Source organism: Mytilus californianus, unplaced genomic scaffold (genome assembly GCF_021869535.1).
Source record: "Mytilus californianus isolate M0D057914Y unplaced genomic scaffold, xbMytCali1.0.p SCAF_9, whole genome shotgun sequence".
Lineage (NCBI taxonomy): Eukaryota > Metazoa > Mollusca > Bivalvia > Mytilida > Mytilidae > Mytilus > Mytilus californianus.
This window is the reverse complement of record NW_026262745.1, coordinates 88,157,053-88,172,319: the sequence shown is the minus strand read 5'-3', so window position 1 is coordinate 88,172,319 and position 15,267 is coordinate 88,157,053.

Genomic DNA, 15,267 nt, shown 5'->3' with positions numbered 1-15,267 from the left:
CTCTCGGGATATATATGGGAGTCTCGAGTTGAAACTCTGGCCGGTTTGGAAATATCAATGTTATAATCCATAAATCAAGTGGTGATATTGCTCGAGTAACTGTGTACCAGTGTTATATGAACGTGACCCAGGGGTCATAGACCTGCTGGAACTAAATTGTAAGTATTTTTGCTGTATGAAACATATATAAATGGCCTTTTTCATATTGCCCTTGTTATCAGCCCAAGATATTAAATTCGGACCCGAATGACGATATCAGTTGAGGGCTGATAACAAGGGCAATATGTAAAAGGCCATATCGTCCCTCGCATCACACCTTGACCCATATCAGCCCTCGCGCACAGCTCTCGGGCTATATATGGGAGTCTCGAGTTGATACTCTGGCCGGTATGGAAAATTCAATGTTATAATCCATAAATCAAGTGGTGATATTGCTCGAGCAACTGTGTACCAGTGCTACTTGAACGTGACCCAGGGGTCATAGACCTGTTGGAACAAAATTGTAAGTTTTTTTGCTGTATGAAAAATATCTGAGAAAGTCACACGCCTTGAACAACTGTGTAGCAGTTTTATATGAACGTCACCGAGGAGTCATACACCATTTTAAACACAATATAAGTCTTGTATGAACGTTATCTAGGGGTCATACACCTCTAGGAACTCTGTACCTGTGTTATATGAACATTGTCTATCAGACCTTCGGAATACTGATATGGTTTTTATGACATATTTTGTCAGTCCATTGGACCTATATTTGAGCCATAAATTTCATTGCTTAAATGGCAGGGGTCGTTCGAGTAGTCTTACCAAATTTGCTCAACCAATGTATACTTTTTTCCGATTGTGACCGATGTCCTTAGTGTGTAAAATGTCCTCATTTTGAAAAACAGTCTCTATTTACCCGTATGTGACTGTTGCCCTCAGTGCCACTGTTAGCTGAACGTAGCATGTTTATATCTAGGGATCCTACTTCTCGAACATTTTAGTATCATGGTTAATATATGTGAATGGTACACTGAAGGGGTCGAATAACTATGTAGTAATGTTATATTATTGTTATCTAACCGTCGAATACCTTAAGTAACTCCATATAACTGTTTACAGAACTTTATCTAGGGGCCGTACACATCGAACAACTCAGTCCTAGTGTTAGATGAACGTTATCTAGGGATCAAACATCTTAGTTTAAGTGTTATATGAACGTTATTAAATGATCATACACCTCGAGGAACTAAGTATATCTGTTGTAGAAAAGGGGTCTGCAACCTCGGGCATCCTTTTATCAGTGTAATATGAACGTTTTCTGCAGATCATGGACCCAAAGGAACACAGTACCACTGTTGTATGTGCGTTATCAAAGAGTCGTACACCTCGAGGAGGTCATGATAACTTACATGAACGTTATTTAGGGGTCTTTTAACTCGAATATCTCAGTACGAGTGTCGATCGTATGAATGCTGTCATGAGGTCAATCACCTCGAAGACTCCGTATCACTGTTATATGATCGTAATCTGATGTAGTCTGCCTCAAGACATTCTTTATCTCTCTTATATGGACGTTATCGGGTGATCAATCATCTCCAGGAACACAATATTTCTGTTATATGAACGTTATCTAGAGTCTGGCACCACAAAGGTCTCAGTACCAGTTTTATATGAAGGATGTCCGTGGTTCAAACACCTCGAGAAACACCGTATAACAGGTATAAAAACCTTATCTAGGGGTCAGGCGAGTCGAACATTATAGTGCCAGTGTTATATGAATGTTATGAAGGGTTAAACGTCATTAGGAACTCAGTATCAGTGTTAAAAAACGTTTTTATCAGCATGTAATATCAGTTTATATTATCAATCGAATATTTTTAAGGATTTGTGATTCGTTAAAACTTGATCACATGTACATTTGTGTTTACTCAGTTTGCACGCCAATACTGTTGTGTTTAGCTTTTCGTAGGTCAAAGACAGCATATTGCACAGGGCATACAGCATGTAACTAAAAGTACATGCTAGAAATCCCCAATTTTACATTGTTCATGCAATAGTTGTTTGTTGATTAATAATATAACAATTGTAGCCTTTGGTTGAGGTCAATACGACGTTATATCGACCTACAGAAGCATATCGACCTCGGACTTCGTCCTCAGTCAATATGCTTCTCTTACGTCGATATAACCTCGTATCGAACTCATACAAAGGCTATAATTGTATAATTTAAAATGGATCTATTGCCCATGTTATAGACCAGAAATTGCATGCCGATATCACCCCGGATTGATAACCGGTTATCGGTCCGTCGATAATAGCCACGTTATCGATATCAGCCCATCGTCAATTATAATGTCATCGGTTAAGGAAAGCAACGTTCTTACTAGAAATCTGAAAAAGTGTATATAGATGAATGAATTCGAATCAAAATCGCTTTGACGTAGACCGTATGAGACTGCATTTTCATTGAAAACATGTGATGAAAAAGTAATGACTTTGCATTAATAGATTGATACATGGCCTTTTTCATATTGCCCTTGTTATCAGCCCAAGACATTGAATTCGGACCCGAGGGCTTTAGTCCGAGGGACGATATCAGTTGAGGGCTGATAACAAGGGCAATATGAAAAAGGCCACATCGTCCCTCGCATCACACCATGACCCATATCAGCCCTTGCGCACAGCTCTCGGGCTATATATGGGAGTCTCCAGTTGATACTCTGGCCGGTATGGAAAATTCAATGTTATAATCCATAAATCTAGTGGTGATATTGCTCGAGCAACTGTGTACCAGTGTTATATGAACGTGACCCAGGGGTCATAGACCTGTTGGAACTAAATTGTAAGTATTTTTGCTGTATGAAAGATATCTGGTAAAGTCACACGCCTTGAACAACTGTGTAGCAGTTTAATATGAACGTTACCGAGGGGTCATACACCACTTTGAACACAATATAAGTCTTGTATGAACGTTATCTAGGGGTCATACACCTCTAGGAACTCTGTACCTGTGTTATATGAACATTGTCTATCAGACCTTCGGAATACTGATATGGTTTTTATGACATATTTTGTCAGTGCATTGGACCTATATTTGAGACATAAATTTCATTGCTTAAAAAGCAGTGGTCGTTCGAGTAGTCTTACCAAATTTGCTCAACCAATGTATATTTTTTTCCGATTGTGACCGATGTCCTCAGTGTGTAAAATGTCCTCAGTTTGAAAAAAGTCTCCATTTAACCGTATGTGACTGTTGCCCTCAGTGCCACTGTTAGCTGAACGTAACATGTTTATATCTAGGGATCCTATTTCTCGAACATTTTAGTATCATGGTTAATATATGTGAATGGTACACTGAAGGGGTCGAATAACTATGTAGTAATGTTATATTATTGTTATCTAACCGTCGAATGCCTTAAGTAACTCCATATAACTGTTTAAAGAACTTTATCTAGGGCCCGTACACATCGAACAACTCAGTCCTAGTGTTATATGAACGTTATCTAGGGATCAAACATCTTAGTGAACGTTATTAAATGATCATACACCTCGAGGAACTAAGTATATCTGTTGTAGAAAAGGGGTCTGCAACCTCGGGCATCATTTTATCAGTGTATTATGAACGTTTTCTGTAGATCATGGACCCAAAGGAATACAGCACCACTGTTGTATGTGCGTTATCAAAGAGTCGTACACCTCCAGGAGGTCATGATAACTTACATGAACGTTATTTAGGGGTCTTTTAACTCGAATATCTCAGTACGAGTGTCGATCGTATGAACGCTGTCATGAGGTAATCACCTCGAAGACTCCGTATCACTGTTATATGATCGTAATCTGATGTAGTACGCCTCAAGACATTCTTTATCTCTCTTATATGGACGTTATCGGGGGATCAATCATAACCAGGAACACAATATTTCTGTTATATGAACGTTATCTAGAGTCTGGCACCACAAAGGTCTCAGTACCAGTTTTATATGAAGGATGTCTGTGGTTCAAACACCTCGAGAAACACCGTATAACAGGTATAAAAACCTTATCTAGGGGTCAGGTGAGTCGAACATTATTGTGCCAGTGTTATATGAATGTTATGAAGGGTTATAGGTCAATAGGAACTCAGTATCAGTGTTAAAAAACGTTTTTATCAGCATGTAATATCAGTTTATATTATTAATCGAATATTTTTAAGGATTTGTGATTCGTTAAAACTTGATCACATGTACATTTTTGTTTACTCAGTTTGCACGCCAATACTGTTGTGTTTAGCTTTTCGTAAGTCAAAAACAGCATATTGCACAGGGCATACAACATGTAACTAAAAATACATTCTAGAAATCCCCAATTTTACATTGTTCATGCAATAGTTGTTTGTTGATTAATAATATAACAATTGTAGCCTTTGGTGGAGGTCAATACGATGTTATATCGACCTACAGAAGCATATCGACCTCGGACTTCGTCCTCAGTCAATATGCTTCTCTTACGTCGATATAACCTCGTATCGAAATCATACAAAGGCTATAATTGTATAATTTAAAATGGATCTATTGCCCATGTTATAGACCAGAAATTGCATGCCGATATCACCCCGGATTAATAACCGGTTATCGGTCCGTCGATAATAGCCACGTTATCGATATCAGCCCATCGTCAATTATAATGTCATCGGTTAAGAAAAGCAACGTTCCTCCTAGAAATCTGAAAAAAGTGTATATAAATGAATGAATTCGAATCAAAAACGCTTTGACGTAGACCGAATGAGACTGCATTTTCATTGAAAACATGTGATAAAAAAGTAATGACTTTGCATTAATAGATTGATACATGGCCTTTTTCATATTGCCCTTGTTATCAGCCCAAGACATTGAATTCGGACCCGAGGGCTTTAGTCCGAGGGACGATATCAGTTGAGGGCTGATAACAAGGGCAATATGAAAAAGGCCATATCGTCCCTCGCATCACACCATGACCCATATCAGCCCTTGCGCACAGCTCTCGGGCTATATATGGGAGTCTCCAGTTGTTACTCTGGCCGGTATGGAAAATTCAATGTTATAATCCATAAATCTAGTGGTGATATTGCTCGAGCAACTGTGTACCAGTGTTTTATGAACGTGACCCAGGGGTCATAGACCTGTTGGAACTAAATTGTAAGTATTTTTGCTGTATGAAAGATATCTGGTAAAGTCACACGCCTTGAACAACTGTGTAGCAGTTTAATATATACGTTACCGAGGGATCATACACCACTTTGAACACAATATAAGTCTTGTATGAACGTTATCTAGGAGTCATACACCTCGAGGAACTCTGTACCTGTGTTATATGAACATTGTCTATCGGACCTTCGGAATACTGATATGGTTTTTATGACATATTTTGTCAGTGCATTGGACCTATATTTGAGCCATAAATTTCATTGCTTATAAAACAGGGGTCGTTCGAGTCGTCTTACCAAATTTGCTCAACCAATGTATATTTTTTTCCGATTGTGACCGATGTCCTCAGTGTGTAAAATGTCCTCAGTTTGACAAAAAGTCTCCAATTAACCGTATGTGCGTGTTGCCCTCAGTGCCACTGTTAGCTGAACGTAGCATGTTTATATCTAGGTATCCTACTTCTCGAACATTTTAGTATCATGGTTAATATATGTGAATGGTACACTGAAGGGGTCGAATAACTATGTAGTAATGTTATATTATTGTTATCTAACCGTCGAATGCCTTAAGTAACTCCATATAACTGTTTACAGAACTTTATCTAGGGGCCGTACACATCGAACAACTCAGTCCTAGTGTTATATGAACGTTATCTAGGGATCAAACATCTTAGTATAAGTTTTATGAACGTTATTAAATGATCATACACCTCGAGGAACTAAGTATATCTGTTGTAGAAAAGGGGTCTGCAACCTCGGGCATCATTCTATCAGTGTAATATGAACGTTTTCTGCAGATCATAGACCCAAAGGAACACAGTACCACTGTTGTATGTGCGTTATCAAAGAGTCATACACCTCGAGGAGGCCAGGATAACTTACATTAACGTTATCTAGGGGTCTTTTAACTCGAATATCTCAGTACGAGTGTCGATCGTATGAATGCTGTCATGAGGTCAATCACCTCGAAGACTCCGTATCACTGTTATATGATCGTCATCTGAGGTAATACGCCTCAAGACATTCTTTATCTGTCTTATATGGACGTTATTGGGGGGTCAATCATCTTTAGGAACACAATATTTTTGTTATATGAACGTTATCTAGAGTCTGGCACCACAAAGGTCTCAGTACCAGTTTTATATGAAGGATGTCTGTGGTTCAAACACCTCGAGAAACACCGTATAACAGGTATAAAAACCTTATCTAGGGGTCAGGCGAGTCGAACATTATAGTGCCAGTGTTATATGAATATAATGAAGGGTTATACGTCTATAGGAACTCAGTATCAGTGTTAAAAAACGTTTTCATCAGCATGTTATATCAGTTTATTTCAAATGGATGTATTGCCCATGTTATAGACCAGAAATTGCATGCCGATATCACCCCGGGTTGATAACCGGTTATCGGTCCGTCGATAATAGCCACGTTATCGATATCAGCCCATCGTCAATTGTAATGTCATCGGTTAAGGAAAGCAACGTTCTTACTAGAAATCTGAAAAAAGTATATATAAATGAATGAATTCGAATCAAAATCGCTTTGACGTAGTCCGTATGAGACTGCATTTTCATTGAAAACATGTGATAAAAAAGTAATGACTGCATTAATAGATTAGTACATGGCCTTTTTCATATTGCCCTTGTTATCAGCCCAAGACATTGAATTCGGACCCGAGGGCTTTAGTCCGAGGGACGATATCAGTTGAGGGCTGATAACAAGGGCAATATGAAAAAGGCCATATCGTCCCTCGCATCACACCATGACCCATATCAGCCCTTGCGCACAGCTCTCGGGCTATATATGGGAGTCTCCAGTTGATACTCTGGCCGGTATGGAAAATTCAATGTTATAATCCATAAATATAGTGGTGACATTGCTCGAGCAACTGTGTACCAGTGTTATATGAACGTGACCCAGGGGTCATAGACCTGTTGGAACTTAATTGTAAATACTTTTGCTGTATGAAAGATATCTGGTAAAGTCACACGCCTTGAACAACTGTGTAGCAGTTTAATATATACGTTACCGAGGGGTCATACACCACTTTGAACACAATATAAGTCTTGTATGAACGTTATCTAGGAGTCATACACCTCGAGGAAATCTGTACCTGTGTTATATGAACATTGTCTATCGGACCTTCGGAATACTGATATGGTTTTTATGACATATTTTGTCAGTGCATTGGACCTATATTTGAGCCATAAATTTCATTGCTTAAAAAGCAGGGGTCGTTCAAGTCGTCTAACCAAATTTGCTCAACCAATGTATACTTTTTTCCGATTGTGACCGATGTCCTCAGTGTGTAAAATGTCCTCAGTTTGAAAAAAAGTCTCCAATTAACCGTATGTGCGTGTTGCCCTCAGTGCCACTGTTAGCTGAACGTAACATGTTTATATCTAGGGATCCTACTTCTCGAACATTTTAGTATCATGGTTAATATATGTGAATGGTACACTGAAGGGGTCGAATAACTATGTAGTAATGTTATATTATTGTTATCTAACCGTAAAATGCCTTAAGTAACTCCATATAACTGTTTACAGAACTTTATCTAGGGCCCGTACACATCGAACAACTCAGTCCTAGTGTTATATGAACGTTATCTAGGGATCAAACATCTTAGTATAAGTGTTATACGAACGTTATTAAATGATCATACACCTCGAGGAACTAAGTATATCTGTTGTAGAAAAGGGGTCTGCAACCTCGGGCATCATTCTATCAGTGTAATATGAACGTTTTCTGCAGATCATAGACCCAAAGGAACACAGTACCACTGTTGTATGTGCGTTATCAAAGAGTCATACACCTCGAGGAGGTCAGGGTCACTTTCATGAACGTCATGTAGGGGTCTTTTAACTCGAATATCTCAGTACGAGTGTCGATCGTATGGACGCTGTCATGGGGTCAATCACCTCGAAGATTCCGTATCACTGTTATATGATCGTCATCTGAGGTAATACGCCTCAAGACATTCTTTATCAGTCTTATATGGACGTTATCGGGGGATCAATTATCTTTAGGAACACAATATTTTTGTTATATGAACGTTATCTAGAGTCTGGCACCACAAAGGTCTCAGTACCAGTTTTATATGAAGGATGTCTGTGGTTCAAACACCTCGAGAAACACCGTATAACAGGTATAAAAACCTTATCTAGGGGTCAGGCGAGTCGAACATTATAGTGCCAGTGTTATATGAATGTTATGAAGGGTTATACGTCTATAGGAACTCAGTATCAGTGTTAAAAAACGTTTTCATCAGCATGTTATATCAGTTTATTTCAAATGGATGTATTGCCCATGTTATAGACCAGAAATTGCATGCCGATATCACCCCGGGTTGATAACCGGTTATCGGTCCGTCGATAATAGCCACGTTATCGATATCAGCCCATCGTCAATTGTAATGTCATCGGTTAAGGAAAGCAACGTTCTTACTAGAAATCTGAAAAAAGTATATATAAATGAATGAATTCGAATCAAAAACGCTTTGACGTAGTCCGTATGAGACTGCATTTTCATTGAAAATATGTGATAAAAAAGTAATGACTGCATTAATAGATTAATACATGGCCTTTTTCATATTGCCCTTGTTATCAGCCCAAGACATTGAATTCGGACCCGAGGGCTTTAGTCCGAGGGACGATATCAGTTGAGGGCTGATAACAAGGGCAATATGAAAAAGGCCATATCGTCCCTCGCATCACACCATGACCCATATCAGCCCTTGCGCACAGCTCTCGGGCTATATATGGGAGTCTCGGGTTGATACTCTGGCCGGTATGGAAAATTCAATGTTATAATCCATAAATCTAGTGGTGACATTGCTCGAGCAACTGTGTACCAGTGTTATATGAACGTGACCCAGGGGTCATAGACCTGTTGGAACTAAATTGTAAGTATTTTTGCTGTATGAAAGATATCTGGTAAAATCACACGCCTTGAACAACTGTGTAGCAGTTTAATATATACGTTACCGAGGGGTCATACACCACTTTGAACACAATATAAGTCTTGTATGAACGTTATCTAGGAGTCATACACCTCGAGGAAATCTGTACCTGTGTTATATGAACATTGTCTATCGGACCTTCGGAATACTGATATGGTTTTATGACATATTTTGTCAGTGCATTGGACCTATATTTGAGCCATAAATTTCATTGCTTAAAAAGCAGGGGTCGTTCAAGTCGTCTAACCAAATTTGCTCAACCAATGTATATTTTTTTCCGATTGTGACCGATGTCCTCAGTGTGTAAAATGTCCTCAGTTTGAAAAAAAGTCTCCAATTAACCGTATGTGCGTGTTGCCCTCAGTGCCAATGTTAGGTGAACGTAACATGTTTATATCTAGGGATCCTACTTCTCGAACATTTTAGTATCATGGTTAATATATGTGAATGGTACACTGAAGGGGTCGAATAACTATGTAGTAATGTTATATTATTGTTATCTAACCGTAGAATGCCTTAAGTAACTCCATATAACTGTTTACAGAACTTTATCTAGGGCCCGTACTCATCGACCAACTCAGTCCTAGTGTTATATGAACGTTATCTAGGGATCAAACATCTTAGTATAAGTGTTATACGAACGTTATTAAATGATCATACACCTCGAGGAACTAAGTATATCTGTTTTAGAAAAGGGGTCTGCAACCTCGGGCATCATTCTATCAGTGTAATATGAACGTTTTCTGCAGATCATAGACCCAAAGGAACACAGTACCACTGTTGTATGTGCGTTATCAAAGAGTCATACACCTCGAGGAGGTCAGGGTCACTTTCATGAAAGTCATGTAGGGGTCTTTTAACTCGAATATCTCAGTACGAGTGTCGATCGTATGAACGCTGTCATGAGGTCAATCACCTTGAAGACTCCGTATCACTGTTATATGATCGTCATCTGAGGAAATACGCCTCAAGACATTCTTTATCTGTCTTATATGGACGTTATCGGGGGGTCAATCATCTTTAGGAACACATATTTCTGTTATATGAACGTTATCTAGAGTCTGGCACCACAAAGGTCTCAGTACCAGTTTTATATGAAGGATGTCTGTGGTTCAAACACCTCGAGAAACACCGTATAACAGGTATAAAAACCTTATCTAGGGGTCAGGCGAGTCGAACATTATAGTGCCAGTGTTATATGAATGTTATGAATGGTTATACGTCTATAGGAACTCAGTATCAGTGTTAAAAAACGTTTTTATCAGCATATTATATCAGTTTATTTCAAATGGATGTATTGCCCATGTTATAGACCAGAAATTGCATGCCGATATCACCCCGGGTTGATAACCGGTTATCGGTCCGTCGATAATAGCCACGTTATCGATATCAGCCCATCGTCAATTGTAATGTCATCGGTTAAGGAAAGCAACGTTCTTACTAGAAATCTGAAAAAAGTATATATAAATGAATGAATTCGAATCAAAAACGCTTTGACGTAGTCCGTATGAGACTGCATTTTCATTGAAAATATGTGATAAAAAAAAGTAATGACTGCATTAATAGATTAATACATGGCCTTTTTCATATTGCCCTTGTTATCAGCCCAAGACATTGAATTCGGACCCGAGGGCTTTAGTCCGAGGGACGATATCAGTTGAGGGCTGATAACAAGGGCAATATGAAAAAGACCATATCGTCCCTCGCATCACACCATGACCCATATCAGCCCTTGCGCACAGCTCTCGGGCTATATATGGGAGTCTCGGGTTGATACTCTGGCCGGTATGGAAAATTCAATGTTGTTATAATCCATAAATCTAGTGGTGACATTGCTCGAGCAACTGTGTACCAGTGTTATATGAACGTGACCCAGGGGTCATAGACCTGTTGGAACTAAATTGTAAGTATTTTTGCTGTTTGAAACATATATACATGGCCTTTTTCATATTGCCCTTGTTATCAGCCCAAGACATTGAATTCGGAACCGAGGGCTTTAGTCCGAGGGACGATATCAGTTGAGGGCTGATAACAAGGGCAAAATGAAAAAGACCATATCGTCCCTCGCATCACACCTTGACCCATATCAGCCCTCGCGCACAGCTCTCGGGCTATATATAGGAGTCTCGAGTTGATACTCTGCCGGTATGGAAAATTCAATGTTATAATCCATAAATCAAGTGGTGATATTGCTCGAGCAACTGTGTACCAGTGTTATATGAACGTGACCCAGGGGTCATTGACCTGTTGGAACTAAATTGTAAGTATTTCTGCTATATGAATGCTATCTGGTAAAGTCGCACGCCTTGAACAATTGTGTACCAGTTTAATATGAACGTTACCGAAGGGTCATACACTGTTGGAAGTAATGCATAAACATAACGTTCTCGCTGCCGCTATTCATTGTAACGTCACCTAAGTGTGACGTATTGATATTAGAGTTTGAATAGAGATCCATACATGCTAGACGCCTTTGTTATTGTTAGCCATATAGTTGCCCGATTTAACCACTTAACGATTACACAACGTTAAACACAATGTAAGTCTTGTATGAACGTTATCAAGTTATATGAACTTTGTATCTTCAAAACTATTTCTCATGCTTGCATGACCATAAAAAAAGTCTTCTTTTTTTTAATATTTCACTTGTCAGAATAATTAAAAATTTGAAATGTTTCCCGCCTTGGCTATCCTACAGGATTATCATGAAAGACTATTTCCCATTAAAAATGTCGCATAGGATTATTTTTTCTCCTAAGGGATTTAATTTGTCCTATGGGATTTCTTTTCTCCTATAGGATTTTGTTTTCTCCCATAGGATTTTCTTCTCTCCCTTAGGATTAATTTTGTCCCGTAGGATTTTTTTTTCTCCCTTAGGATAAATTTTGTCCTGTAGGATTTTTTTTCTATTGGATACATGTACATTTTGTCCTGTAGGACAGTTTTATCAGGTTTGCTGTTTGGTTTACACAATATATTTATGGTGTTGTTTGTATAGTGTTTCCATATTTGATTAAAAATAAAACCTCAAAATAATACATCATGCACTTCAAACATTCCAATACTTTTATGCTCGTCAATGCGAATAGTCTGCTTGGTCCAGAACATGGAGTATCAAACATCAATAGGAAAGGTATATGTAGACCTTGCGACAATAAAAACTTTTTACATCGGATGTGACCTTGAGAGGTCATACCGGTGTTATGTTGCCGCAGAAATTCTGCACACGTCCCTTGCGCTTTTGACTGATAACCGAACGTATTTCGTATAAATACGCGGATATTATCGAGTGCAAAATAACATTCCTTATCGCTTGTTATAAATTCATTTCTTCAATGAATACTCATGAAAATAATTTTTGAGAACATAAATAAATAATATGAAAATGTTTTGTCGTGAGAAACATATATATATATAAGTAAAACAATCAATAATATCTATGCACACGTACCGAAAAATTGTGTTTGCGGATGAATATCTCGAAAACGCATTCCAACAAGAGCGGGCTTGAAAGAAATTGAGAGGCGAACCCTGTCTGGCAGGTATCATATTACCGCCTGTCATTTATTCATCATCCAACATAACTTGCGGTCATCCGATGTTCAGTACTTCAGTACTTTGATTTAACTTGTATTGTTGGCTTACAGTCTCATAGATCTATATAATTCAAAACCAGAGTTGTAAACTTTACCTCAGAATATGCAAAAGGATCAATGATTAATTGTCCTTCTTAAATAGAACAAGAGTGCACACGCTGAAATGTCTCGCCTGCCTTACTAACCATGATTGGTTTTATGTTGATAGTCCTAAAGATAAAGTTTTACTACAAGTATCACATAAACTTAAAATTATCAATGATCCATGAAAATGAGGTCAAGGTCATATAGACCAAGCCAGACAGACAAGTACCCCTTACAATCATTCCATGCATCAAATATAGTTGACCTTATTGCTTATAGTATCTAAGAAGCAGACTTAAACAGGAAAACTTAACTCTGACCAATGAACCATGAAAATGAGGTCAAGGACAAATGACACCTGCCAGACAGACATGTACAACTTATAATCATTCCATACACCAAATATAGTTGACCTATTGCTTATAGTATTAGAAAAACATACCAAAACACAAAAACTTAACACTGACCAATGAACCATGAAAATGAGGTCAAGGACAAATGACACCTCCCAGACAGACATGTACACCTTACAATCATTCCATACACCAAATATAGTTGACCTATTGCTTATAGTATTAGAAAAACAGACCAAAACACAAAAGCTTAACATAGACCAATGAACGGTAAAAATGAGGTCAAGGTCAGATGAAACCTGCCAGACTGACATGTACCCCTTACAATCATTCCATACACCACATTTCCTTTCTCTATTGGTACTGTACACGTATACCTAACAACAAAATTATTTTCATTTACCTGTGTTTAAAGTTATTGCAAATGAATGGTATTTTTGTTCGAGCATATTGTTTTTCTTTAATTGTTTAACATTTCTTACCGATATAACATGTTACTTTTATTATTCTTCCCTTAGTTTATTTATTTTGTATCAAAATTATTTATTTTGTAAAAATATTTCCTTTCTCTATTGGTACTGTACACGTATACCTAACAACAAAATTATTTTCATTTACCTGTGTTTAAAGTTATTGCAAATGGATGGTATTTTTGTTCGAGCATATTGTTTTTCTTTAATTGTTTAACATTTCTTACCGATATAACATGTTACTTTTATTATTCTTCCCTTAGTTTATTTATTTTGTATTTACATTGTGTCATAGGTCAAATTTATTTGTTCAGTGTATGTTCAATGGTGTTAATATGTCCTTTGATTGAGTTAAGCTATTTCAGTTGATATTTTATAGTGTGTCTTTCTATGTTGTGATGTTACACTATTGTTTCAGAAAAAGGGTGAAGGTTTGGTACCATTAAAACGTTTAAACCCGCTGCATTTGTTTGCACCTGTCCTAAGTCAGGAATCTGATGTTCAGTAGTTGTCGTTTGTTGATGTGGTTCATAAGTGTTTCTCGTTTTTTATAGATTAGACCGTTGGTTTTCCCGTTTGAATGGTTTTACACTAGTAATTTTTTGGGGCCCTTTATAGCTTACTGTTCGGTGTGAGCCAAGGCTCCGTGTTGAAGACCGTGCTGTGACCTATAATGGTTTTACTTTTATAAATTTTGACTTGGATGGAGAGTTGTCTCATTGGCACTCATACCACATCTGACCTACTGCTTATAGTATCTGAGAAACGGACCTTATCACGTAACTTTAACCTTTATCACTGATCCAGGAAATGAGGGTGAGGTCAGGTGAACCCTGTCTGACGGACATGTAGACGTTGCAATGAACCCATATACCAAATATAGTTATCCTATTACTCATCATAAGTGAGAAATTCACATAACAAAAAAACTATAATTTTTTTTCAAGCAGTCGCTGAACCATGAAAATGAGGTCAAGGACAATGGACATAAGACTGACAGAAACTTCGTAACATAAGGTATCTGCATACAAAGTATGAAGCATCCAGGTCTTCTACCTTCTGAAATATAAAGCTTTATAGAAATAGTTTACGCCACCGCCACTGCCACCGGATAGTAATACCTGTCTCACTCTGCGACTTTCGTCACAGGCAAGACAATAAAAACAAAACAATTCAACAAAACAAATGTCCTCATGATTTTTACCTTTAAAATAAATGTTTTACCACAAAGAAGCAATTTAACAATGTTTAAAAATACCAAGAAACAGATACTGTGAATAATTTTCATTTACACTTACTAGTTAAGCTTGAAATGACAAAAAAATCAATTCGAAGAGACTGCACCAGTATTTATGTGGTCAATAGATTACGCTTTGTATCTAATAAATTGTTGACGCAGTGATATATTTCGTCTTTATTCAATTTTGATAGTATGATGCAATTGTTTGAAATTAAAATTGTGCAAAACAATAAAAGTCAATGAACCATAACTGAAGGTGCAGGGACAAATAACCATCTTGGAAATGAGAAATGCCAATACTAATACAATTGCATACCAAATTTCACAAGTGTTTGTTTCCCTTCCTTAAAACTGACCTAAACACAAACTTTAACATGTAGACTATGCAAAAGTTTCAAAACCAAAAGACCATGACTG